Source organism: Xyrauchen texanus, chromosome 35, assembly GCF_025860055.1.
Source record: "Xyrauchen texanus isolate HMW12.3.18 chromosome 35, RBS_HiC_50CHRs, whole genome shotgun sequence".
In the NCBI taxonomy this organism is placed as follows: Eukaryota; Metazoa; Chordata; class Actinopteri; order Cypriniformes; family Catostomidae; genus Xyrauchen; species Xyrauchen texanus.
In genome coordinates, this window is record NC_068310.1 from 2,629,793 (window position 1) to 2,642,984 (window position 13,192).

A 13,192-nucleotide genomic window follows, 5' to 3' on the forward strand; every position below is an offset into this window, starting at 1 on the left:
AAGTAACTAGAAAAGATTTTGTCGAGACAAACTTTAAGTTGGCTTGTGAAAGTTTGGACCAGAAAGTTTGAGAAGTTTAAAGTAGTTTGAAGTTTAAATTAGTATAAAGTAGTTTATAGTTTAAAGTAGTTTATAGTTTAAAGTAGTTTAAAGTTTAAATTAGTTTGTAGTTTAAACTACTTTAAAGTTTAAATTAGTTTGTAGTTTAAAGTAGTTTAAAGTTTAACTTAGTTGCTAGATAGATAGATAGATAGATAGATAGATAGATAGATAGATAGATAGATAGATAGATAAATAGATAGACACTCAGATAGATACATAGATAGACACGTTTTTAGCATGTTTTAGCACTATGCTAGGCGAATCTAGCATGTGTTAGCATGATGCTAGCACGTTTTTAGCATGTTTTAGCACTTCGCTAGGCGATGCTAGCATGTGTTAGCATGATGCTAGCACGTTTTTAGCATGTTTTAGCACTTCGCTAGGCGATGCTAGCATGTGTTAGCATGATGCTAGCATGTTTTTAGCATTTTTTTTATACTTCGCTAGGCGATGCTAGCACGTTTTTAGCATTTTTTAGCACTTCACTAGGCAATGTTAACATGTGTTAACATGATGCTAGCACGTTTTAGCACTTCGCTAGGCGATTTTAGCATGATGCTAGCACATTTTTAGCTTGTTTTAGCACTTCACTAGTCAATGCTAGCATGTGTTAGCATGATGCTAGCACGTTTTTAGCATGTTTTAGCGTGTGGCTATGAAGATTTTAGGTCATTACTTTTGGCTGCTTGATAAAATAAATCCTCTGAGGGAGAGAGAGGGAGAGATGCAGGGCTGACAGGCCCTTTTGTCTGTGTGTGTGAAAATGTCAGTTGGGATTTAAATTTCTGAACATTCCGCAATGTTAAGTCAATGGGAGTTTTTTCCGAGTTTGATCGTCATTTTTAGGAAAACCGTAAGTCCGATCAGTTAGAAAAGATATAGCACACTATTCGGGATTAGTCTGAAGGTCTGTGCCGAGTTTGGTGCCTGTAGCTTAAAAGCTCTAGGAGGAGTTAGATACTGAATTTCACCGCTAAGAAGAATAAGAAGAAGCGGAAGAATAATAATAAGTTTAAGTAGGATTTCAGTAAGTTGGCTCTCACAAGCTAACACATGCTAGCATCGCCTTTCGAAGTGCTAAAACATGCTAAAAACGTGCTAGCATCGCCTAGCGAAGTGCAAAAAATATGCTAAAAACGTGCTAGCATCATGCTAACACATGCTAGCATCGCCTAGCGAAGTGCCAAAAAAAGCTAAAAACGTGCTAGCATGATGCTAACACATGTTAGCATCGCCTAGCGAAGTACTTAAAACATGCTAAAAGCGTCTGCTAGCATCATGCTAACACATACTTAACATCGCCTAGCGAAGTCGTTAAAACATGCTAAAACGTCGTTAGCATCATGCTAACACATGCTTAGCATCGCCTAGCGAAGTGCTTAAATCATGCTAAAAGCGTGCTAGCATCATGCTTAACACATGCTAGCATCGCCTAGCCGAAGTGCTAAAAATGCTAAAAGCGTGCTAGCATCATGCTAACACATGCTAGCATCGCCTAGCGAAGTGCTTAAAAATGCTAAAAGCGTCTTAGCATCATGATAACACATGCTTGACATCGCCTAGCGAAGTCGTTAAAACATGCTTAAAACCTGCTTAGCATCATGCTTAACATCATGCTAGCATCGCCTAGCGAGCGCTAAAAGATGCTAAAAGCGTGCTTAGCATCATGCTAACACATGCTAGCATAGCCTAGCGAAGTGCTAAAACATGCTAAAAATGTGCTAGCATCATGCTAACACATGCTAGCATCGCCTAGCGAAGTGCTAAAAGATGCTAAAAATGTGCTAGCATCATGCTAACACATGCTAGCATAGCCTAGCGGAGTGTTAAAACATGCTAAAAATGTGGTAGCATCATGCTAACACATGCTAGCATCGCCTAGCGGAGTGTTAAAACATGCTAAAAATGTGCTAGCATCATTTTAACACATGCTAGCTTCGCCTAGCAAAGTGCTAAAACATGCTAAAAACATGTCTATCTATCTATGTATCTATCTGAGTGTCTATCTATCTATTTATCTATCTATCTGTCTATCTAGCAACTAAGTTAAACTTTAAACTACTTTAAACTACAAACTACTTTAAACTAGTTTAAACTACAAACTAATTTAAACTTTAAACTACTTTAAACTATAAACTACTTTAAACTATAAACTACTTTAAACTAATATAAACTTCAAACTACTTTAAACTTCTTCAAACTTTCTGGTCCAAACTTTCACAAGACAACTTAAAGTTTGTCTCGACGAACTTTTTTTTCTAGTTCTATTTGTTTTCCTGTCTCATCCTAGGTATACATATCCTGAGCTTACCAGAGCCTGCCAGATCCAGCTTTGGTCCTACCTGATGTCTGGTGTCCACTGATATGTGTCGCTGAGTGATCACTTCAGTCAACTACAATGGACATCAAAGAGGAAGAACTGCTGTCAACTCCAACTTTAAGACATGGGGCACTACAGTGGTCACTGCCTGATCCTTTGACTTAAAATGGACTTATGAGGTTATTTTGCTCCATTAACTATCATCTTATGGAGTTCTGTGTTCCTTGCTACCATTGTCTTTGGGTTGATCACAGGTTCTGCAAGGGGTAAACTTATGAGCACAACTACTTTGCATTTTTTATTTGATTATATTTTAATCAACAATTTGTGATTGATACAGTGCGTCACTATGTGGATTATTCCACATGTTGTTTAAATTTGTATTTCTATTTTTTTCTGCTACTTGCCAAATTCAGCTTCTACTGTAAATAAAATGTATACGTAGGACAAAATATGCTCATTGCGTTCCATGTATTAACAAGAAAATACTTTAAAAATAAAAGATTTATTGCAAAATGTAAAATGTGAACCAGACACTATGAACTCAAATGAAGCGAGATTAAACAAATGTTTAAAATGTTTACTTGTATTAAGTGCTGAACAGCTCGGTTCCTCAATCAATCTATTTCAATCTTCTGCTTATTTGCTGTCATAAAATGACACTGAGATGTGATGCTTCTGCTAATGTTAAGTTCAGACTGATGGTTGCTCAATGTTGAGCTCCGTGTGTGTTTGTTTGCTCTGAACACTTCTTTCTGGAGATCAGCAAACACAGGACAGGCTCTAAAATCAATCTCAAACATAACAAGCAGACTGATATTCTGTGCAAAGACATGTATTCTCCCAGTTGACAGAAAAAAAATCAATACAGAGCATTATCACAACAAATAGATTACAATAAAGGTAACCATGGCAACAATAAACAGCCATGCACCTGGTCTCATGTTTGTACAAGGATTGCTGACAGGAGTGGTTGGGGCTTTGTAGGTGATTATTCCTGTGACAAACAATAAACACAGAGGTGCCATAATTGAGCCAAAACTGATCAACAAGACTGCAATTCCAACAAAAAAACTAAATAATACACACGTTAAAGTAAAGAGAAGCACAACAATGGAGATCAGGATGTAACAGGGGTTTAAGAAAATCTGAGCAGAATGCAAAGGATATTTTAGGGTCAGAACAGATTTTCAGCCCTAATCAAAAATACACAACCTGTAACCAAGTACTGGAATGGTATTAGATGTGACACTATATATGGATTGATGATGAGATCCAACAGGTCACTGAGGAGGAGGAAGAAGATGAAGGCTGAAATTCAGCCTCTGATCTCTCTCTGAAGGTGCAGATGATGAAAAGCCCAAAGCAGAACTGGCAGACCCACAAACACAGTGATGAGGAAGATGGACAGTCTTATATCAGGAACATGATGTGGATCAACAGGTATTTCTTCTTTATATAAGCAGTCAAATATATAAGCAGTTGTGGTAGAGATGTTGGTCTGATTGTCTGATTCCGCTGGCATACTGTGAGTTCGGTCCGTGTATCATCCGATCATTCGATTATTCCATTTAATCTGGCAAACCAAAAACGAAATAACGAATCAATGTTTTGTTTTTCTGTTTTTCTGTATGAACCAAATATGAAAATTTTCGTTCGTTTGATTGCTTTCAGCTCGAAACGGGAAATATAATAAACAAGGAAACCAAAACGAAATAATGGGTCGAATATACGTTGTCTTTATTTTTCTTTATTTGTTTTCATATTTCCCACGGTGGAATCAATTCTGTTTCGCACATGCACAGTGGATAGTTTCAAAGGAGTAAGTCGCTGAGCGCCAAAAGCGTAGGGTTCGGTACCAGTTGGTCAAACTTTCCAGTTCAAATGGCACTAGGCGCAAAATGAAGCCTTGGATGTTTTATGAATCTGGTCCCTGGAGCACAGATTTTATCAGCTGGCAATTTTCATTGCACATTTAAGAGTGCAAGTTGCAACTATTATTAACAATAATTGAAAGCTGAGGCTTATCAGTAGCAGTAACAATGAACATAGGCCTATGTGCAGTTATGTCACCAACACTCATTCATTATGGAATATTATTAACAGTGAGGACACAAAAAGTGTCCACATCATCTCAAGCACATTTATCGTCCAAACCCATTGTCAAACTGAGGTTATGTACTGTATGAGCAAGCTTCCAGGAACTGTTACTACTACTTCTTCTTCTTCTTCTACTACTAGTACTACTACTACTACACACACACACACACACACACACATACACACATACACGAAGCCGAAAATGTCAGTTCAGTGCTTCGCAACCCAGACGGGGTGAATTTATGAATGAACGCGTGAAAGTTCTGTTGTTCTGTTGCAAAAAAACAATGTTGTTACGTATCAGCTCACTATTTTAAGTGGGTATACGAAAATATCTGACCGTTCCTTGTGGGTATATATCGTATAGGCTACCTGCGTATCACGTAGACTAGTGATAGGTCTAGTATGGGTGACCATATTTTGATTACCAAATACCAGGACACTCGGCCCGGCAAACAGATACTCAAATGATACTCGAAGTTTACTCAAAGATGCCTTATTAATTTCAATACATTTAAAGTAGGCTATGCCTCCTCTGTATGGATAGAAAATTGTTATATTACAAGACACAAATTCAGATAGGCTTCTCAGAGGTTACTCAACATGTTTTATTATGACAGGTTTCAAAAATAATGAATGAAATAATGTCTCTTCTGTATTAGAAAAATAAATATATAAATAATAAATGACTAAAAGAAATACCTCCAAATTGAACAAAAATAGCTCTCACAAACTTACAAAAACGAACTAACAAAATATATTTATATCTTTAGTTTTCTTCCTCTTTATCCTGTTTTTCTTCCTCATCCTCCTTGTTTGCCCATCTATATTTGGCTGTAGAGCTGATCTTTCCCAGCAGCTTTTTGAAAACCAGGACATTTTCATCACTTTATAAAAAACAGCCAGGACGGCCAGGACAGGATGTGAAAACAGGACATGTCCTGGGAAAACAGGACTGTTGGTCACCCTAGTTTAGTATGCAACATGTTTTACTTTTTTTTATATCACGTAACGTTACCTCATTTATTGCTCGAGAGACAGCAATGTCAAGGTCTGAATCAGAAGTGTGTCCTTTTCTCCGCATATTATGCTTGGCAAGTAGTCTCCGTATGCTGATCTCAGAGCTTCCACGCTGGACACCCATTTCTTGCAACTTTACTGAGATCTCATGATATGGCATTCCATTCATAAACATGTCCTCAATAAAAGACATGTATGGTTCGAGTGCCATTTGAACTGGAAAGTTTGACCAACTGGGACCGAACCCTAAGCTTTTGGCGCTCAGCGACCTACTCCTTTGAAACTATCCACTGCGCATGCGCGAAACAGAATTGATTCCACCGTGGGAAATAGGAAAACAAATAAAGAAAAATAAAGACAACGTATATTCGACCCATTATTTCGTTTTGGTTTCCTTGTTTATTATATTTCCCGTTTCGAGCTGAAAGCAATCAAACGAACGAAAATTTTCATATTTGGTTCATACAGAAAAACAGAAAAACAAAACATTGATTCGTTATTTCGTTTTTGGTTTGCCAGATTAAATGGAATAATCAATGATCGGATGATACACGTCCGAGTTCCTGAAAGACAAAACAATCTTTGAGAGTGAAAAAACATCTTAAGCTAGCCGGTCGGTGGTCCGTGTACTTGGCGGCCAACGGATTTTCGGTTTGAAAGGAAAAAAACAAAAACGAAAAACGGCCCGTTTCCCAATTACCATTAGTAAATAGGAAAACAAAAACGGAAAACAACCCATTATTCGCTTTTTGTTTTGATATTAAAAACGGAAAACGAAAAACAATCTCGTTATCCGATTGTCCTTGATGTGTTTACAGATGGAAATCGGAAATCAAAATACGTCGTAATCCTTAATTCTGCGTTGGTATTTTTTCGTGACCGGAAGCGATCGTAAGTAGTAAGCGGTTGTCATAGATACACCTATGAGCGGAAGTCATTTGAACATCAATGAGACCATAGACAGTTAGAATGATACGGACGTAAAAATGTTTTTAGATGAATATGCTAGTTTTATATTAGAAAACCGAAAGAATGGGATGTCTTGTGGGGATATAGCAGCTGCGTTGGGTTCACAGTTTGGAACGATACGGGGGTTTTCTGAGAGGAGTGTGCGGAGGTGGTGTGCTGAGCAGGGACTTGTCAGAATCAACTTCTGTCCTGACGGCCAACTTCAAGTTGAAATCGCTGAAGGTATTGCTGAGGTAAGTTTTTTTTTTTTTTTTATGAATCGCTGTTTACCGCTTTTGTTAAACATACAAATGAATGCTACTCCACAGCTAGGTCGATGCAATTTTTTTTTACTTAATTAGATGTTAAACATGTTTTGTTTATCGATAGATGATAAATCTGAGGTAAAAAGAGTAAAAAAAATATTATAATTAAGTACAATTACTGTTACTTTGTTGAACTTTTACTTAAGTACAAGTAAAATGACTTGTATAAAAATCTAAAGTAAAAAGTAGCTAATTTAAAATGTACTGAGTAGAAGTTACTTAGTTAACGTTACTTTTTTATCCTCCAAAAATCACATTTATGTTGATTTTATATCTTATTTATACTTATTATAGGCCTGTTTGTTTTGCCAGATATTGTTATATTAAAGAAGTATTTTGCGATTTGATAAGGGAAAGCCATATCATGGTTTCGATTTTAGTTTGTTTGACAGATAGGCTACTTTGCCAATGGCGCAAAACAACGTTAGAGACCTTTTATGTTAAAATGAGAAGTTTTGAAAATGTTTTCGCTTCATTAATATTATTATTATTATTATTAGACTATGACGGTTGTCTTGTTGTGTAGCATTTTTGATGAATGAGAGCGCTCAGCGCTAATCTCCTGTGACCACTTCATAATAAAAGTCAACTTGTGTTTCGCCAGTGAAATGCTTTTAATGTGAAGTAGGCCTACAATACTTTAAACAAAACATACTTAAGCAAAAGTAAAATTACAGATAAAAAAAAACAAGTACACAAATAAACTACTCAATTACACTAACGTGAGTAATTGTAATTCGTTACTTTCCACCTCTGTAAATCAGTATTTCAAAAAATGCCTTAATCACTTTATTACTAAGTAGAATGTTTAGGCATAACAATTAACATTTAAACTAAGTTGCACTCCTGCTCCCAGACTGGATCGTCTTTCGGCCGAAAAATGATGACTGGCTATCTATCTGCAAAAGGGGTTAAAGCTTCTGAGGGCAGAGTGGGCAAAGTGTTGGGACGTATTCATCAACCCTACCACATTGCAAGACAGCAGGTAAGGTCATAGCATTGTTTTTTCTTTCTGCGTTTCAATAGAACACATCAGGGCCCTGTTTCCGTTGTCATGGTAAATCGTAGTATCTGAGCATTGATGATAGCTTTTTTCATCCCCACTCACGTGCTTCCAACCGGTTCAACGAGTTGATTGAACTAATTCTATCAGCTATTCTGGAACCAAAAACTCTGACTTTCCCATCTCAGATTTAGTCAACTCAGAGCTCAGGGATAAACTCAGTGTCTGTTAAGCCTGCTTGCTGAAATAGGGCTTCAGATGTTTGGACCCCACTGTAACTTGGTGTAGGTGAATCTTATCATACAAATCAAGGATTATTGAGATTTTTTAATAATGTCGTTCTTATATTTTAGGGTGCCCGAAATCTGAACCCCATACCCTACAATGCACAATACATGGGGCACAAGCTACATGTAGATCAGAATGAAAAGCTTGTTGTTTGGAGTGACCCATGTAATGGCTATCGATGGTTTCAGCAAGAAGATTGTCAATCACTCCACTATGCCAATAAAGAACAACATCATCATTTATGAGGAAGTGTACAGGTAAAATAAGTGCTAGTAGTGGTAGTCTGCATGTCAAAGTGTCATTGGGCAAGACACTGTGCCCAAATTGCTCGGTGGTTGTGTGGTAGCTTGCTGCTGTAACACCAAATTCTGCGAGCCATCACATTCTGTGTCAAAACCCAAACCACAATCTTTTCTTAAACCTAACCAAGTAGTTTTGGCGCCTAAACCAAACCAAACTGCAACCAATTCACAACGTCAACCACCCTGAGCGCTTTACTTCCTATTTGGGTCACAGAATCTGATATCACACCACCTTGTGTGTGTGTGTGTGTGTGTGTGGAGTGCAGCTGGAATTTTTTTTTAAGTGCTTTGGACTTTTAATTTGCACTTTAGGGATTTATGACTAATGCTGTATATGTGTAAAGGTTATATTTTATGTTTGTCTGTGATTTGTCTTCAGACCCGCTGTACTTTCCTATGGACTATGGGATCAGGTCAGAGTTGACTGCGGGAAAGAGTTTTATCTGGCATTATTCATACAGGAAAAGCTGGCAGAACACAGACACAATACTCAAAGGCAGCCTTACCGTCAGACTCCTTCTACATGGGTGAATTTTTTTTTTTTGGTTAAAAATGAATCCAGGTTTCTTGCCATTGTATTTCTAATGAGGGCAGGCAGACTAACACTATCCTTAAAAACCTGCACAGAACCATGTGATCGAGAGAATGTGGTCGGAGGTGAATGCCAGAGTCAACTACCCTTTGAAGACTGCTTTGGGCTGGTGGACCAAGATGAACTGAACATGGAGGACAACACATCAAAGTATTGTGTGTCAAACCTGACATGCCAGATGGCTAGGATTGGCATCACAAAAGTCACAGAGGCATGGAATGCACACAGGATCCCAGGTATAATAAATTTCATTTTTCTGGCTACTTTAATGTCATGACATATTAAGCAGTTTAAATAATTTTTGCTGTTCTATTATAGATTTCAATCTCTATTTAATTAATTCATTTGTAGCTAATTAAACTGAAAATGTATATTGAAACTACAGTATATGGGCAGATTCAACATGTAAAACATGCTGTCTTACAGGAAAGGGAATACCAAATGACCTGGCTAAAGAAGGGTGTCCTGCAAAACTTCCTGAGGACCTTCTGCCTGTTGGTTCTGTTGCAGCTGACCTGTATCAGCAGGAAATGGGATCCGCGTTGAAAAGGGAATCCATTTTTGGATGTGATCCTTTCCCCTCTGAAGAGGCCCAACAATGGACTGAAACTGAGTTTGGTTCTCACTTTGACATGTTATCACTGTACGAAAATGTGGTTCACCATAACTACAGCCCTTTTAAAGATGCAGTTAGGTCTCTTATTGATTTCACCAGAAGGTGTGTGTGACCTGCAGTGGTCAATAAAGAAGCAGTATACTAACAAAAATAACATTTATTACAGCGGAAATTGTAAAAGTGGTTTCAGTCCATAACAAGATAAATTGCACTAACAATGCAGTAACTCTGATTGTTTACAATGAATATACAGCACTTACAATCTTTATTTCTTTATAAAGTCTTTGTTTTAAATGTAATTTTCATGTAAAGAAGTTGAGCTTTTGTCTAAAAATCTAGCTCAGCAGATCACAATAAAGAACATAACATCAGTTAATCTGTTTTAACTACTTCCTTTTTAAACTGTTCTTTTAAGTGTCCAATTGCTGTTAAGAACAACTGCTCCATTCCAAAATGTTTTATAAAACATAAAATGGGATTAAACATTATAACCATGTATCAAACCGATGTGGTAACGAAAAATGCAAACCAGAGATGGTTAGACATTGTTCCTGGAAAGCTGCAGGTTGCCATTCCAACATAACACCACAACAGATGATTCTATTAACAAGTTCATATTCCTCTGAGAAAACAGATTAATAAAATCAACAGCTGTGGTGTTTGCTAAAATGCAAACTTTGCAGCCTCTGTAGCTTTCCAGTAACATGGATGCCATCCTTGCTGAAACAATGTTACATGAGTTACTCTGTTTGTATCTCCTTGAAAGAAGACAGGAAAGCAGAAAGACCCTTAACCTGGTGCACCTTGGAGTCAACCTCTTGAGCTCTGCATTTCAGACAGTGATCTGCGGTTAACAGCCACTGCTCCACACATGTTCGGCATCCAACCAGAGACTCGCAGCATGTGGAAAACATGGGCTCTTCCATTAGAGCTGCAAGGTTGTAATCAAAGAATTTATAGTTTATTTCAATATAAAAAGGAAATTAACGTACTATATATGTACCTACTGTTACATAACTTACACACACCTTTACAAATTAGACAGGTGAAGGTGTCCTTTAAAGTGTGCAGACAAGCATCTGGCATTGTGGTTTTGGACTTTGCAAGCTCAGACAGCTGGTTTATGGTTGTAGTGATGTCTTGGAGGCTCTCTGCAGCTTGCTTTAGTTGGTTAATTTTACCAATGACCTCTTGTGCACTCAAACTGTCTTCAGCCCTTCGACTTAAATGTAGGATCAGAAAAGAAATGATTCAAGATGTATTCAAATGGTGTATACTGTGAACAAATGATTAAACATCTTTCTGAATATTTTAATCCGTAATAGTGTCAACCTAATATACATTCTCTCAGTTGTTGTAAATTTACATTTCTGTTGAGTAAATAGTATGTATCATACTTTATGTATCATAAAGTATCATAATGAATAAATTCATGACCAAGACTCAAAACTATGAGTCAAAATTATTTTCAAATATTAATCATGCATGTAATGAAAAAAGGATCTGCAACACAATATAACTCACATATCTCAAATATTTAATTTTTTACATTAATATGAATTTGCCTTCACATGAAATGTTGTATTACCTTGCTTTAGCTCTTCTTCCATTCTGGAACTCTACAAAGTCATATTCAGAGATGGCGTAGATTTTTCTGGAGTTCTGTTTCCAGTATTGGGAACCTTAGGAATCAGACAATATTTACTTCACTTTTGAATTTAAAGGGCACCTATTATGCAAAATTCACTTTTACATGGTGTTTGAACATAAAGGTGTGTTGTTGGCAGTGTGTACACAACCACCCTATAATGATTAAAATCCAACCAGTGTTTTTTTTTTTAAATCCCCATAAGCACTGTCTCAGAACGAGCTATTAGAAGCAACATTCTGTTCATAAAACTTACTTCTTGTGCCATCTGAGTCCACTATTTCATTTCCTTGGCTGTCTGTCAGGGTAATTGGCTCATCACAGCCTAATGCATCCTTCACCTTTGCTGTTATTCGTTCAACAGTTGCATCAGCTTCCAAAAAGCGAATGACAACTGTCATTCACTATTTCAGCAACATGGATTGACCTATGGATAAACCAGACTGTTTAAAATCTCACCTGTGGGCCTAAAATTATATTAATATTTTAGCTATAGGATGACATTTTATCAGCAGAGTTCAGTTGCATATTTAACAAGTAACCTTTGGAAGGATCTTGCAGGGAACAGGCCAGTAGCTCGTGGAGTTCCAGGGAAAGGTTGTGGTGTTTCGGTGGAAGCAGAAGCGGCAGGTGCGGAGCGGCGCATGAAGGCAAAAGGAACAGTAGCAGTGGGTAGGGCTCTGCTTGCAGGAAGCTGGCTTTGATCTGGATCTCCGTGGACCTCGTAATGACCGCGATGAATAAGATTGGGGGTGCAAAAATGTCCAGACGGCTCTGGAAATGTTGCGGTGTTTGCATCATCTGTAATTTACAGACTGCTGCCATCAACCTGTTGAAGTGCATAGAATGAAAAATACCATAAGTTTAAAGAACATTTAAAAACTGTAAAAAGACAAATGCACACAGACACACAGTTCGATCGTGCCTCACACACACACACACACACACACACACACACACACACACACACACACACTTCGATCGCGCCCGCGCCTCTTTCTCTTTTTTTTGACATCGCAATTAGATAGAGCGAAATTTATCGCTATTTAGATTTGTATCTATTTTTATACAGTGTATTATCCGTAAAAATTCGTGCACCGTAACTTACCGTTTCGGTTCCATACGAATACATGTACCGTTCCATCACATTTTAACAAATAAAGTTAGGTAGTTAGCAAAGTAGTGTTACTAACATTAGCAAGAACTCATGCTAACTTTAATGATAACGGTCCGGGTATCGTTCGTTCATTTGTTTTTGCTTTCATATATAAAAACGAAAAAACGAGAAAACAACTCCTTTTTTCGTTTTTTCGGTTTTTTTGAAAAACGAAAAAACTAAATTATGACTTGATATTTGGTTTTCCCGTTCTTGCACGGAAATCAGAAAAAGACTTGATATTCCGATTTTCCCCTGTGGGTGGGGCTAAATCTGATTGGCAGGATATGCATTCATTGTTTTTCAAATTAAGAGTTTTCCAAACACTGTATTTGTTAGCCTGTAAAATTAATAGTCTATATGCATGCTATTTGTCACCCAATTATTTGGCTTCACTGACTGAAAAAATCTATTGAAATAGCCCAATTCAAGCCTAAAAGCCTGTTCACGCACTGACAGTTGTCATTATACAAATTTAAATAATACATATATTCTTTGTTTTAGATGTTTTTATTAACTTAAATTCTTATGAATAATATATTTTTTATAATGTCTATTTGTTATTTATGGCCTGTATGCACATACACATAAATATGCTTTGAGGTTCCTAGTAATATGCCACATGCAGGCTATAGTCAAAGTTTAGTGCTATATTACATCGTCATTATAATACAATATAATGCAGGATTGTCATCTGTCCTCTTATGTCAGATTCTTAAATTTAGTCAACAAATTCAATCAGAATGCAAAGACACTGTGTTTGGTGTATGG

At 37.1% G+C, this 13,192-nt stretch overlaps 1 long non-coding RNA gene across 1 annotated transcript; it reads right to left on the minus strand.

Annotated features, from left to right (window-relative positions):
• Nucleotides 1-10,679: 10,679 nt before the first annotated feature.
• On the minus strand, nt 10,680-11,539 carry LOC127628428 (uncharacterized). The gene is made up of 3 exons (XR_007968665.1): nt 11,522-11,539; nt 11,206-11,299; nt 10,680-10,839 (listed from the first exon to the last, which is right to left on the minus strand). It is a non-coding gene; the product is annotated as an uncharacterized LOC127628428 (long non-coding RNA).
• Between the last annotated feature and the right edge of the window lie 1,653 nt (nt 11,540-13,192).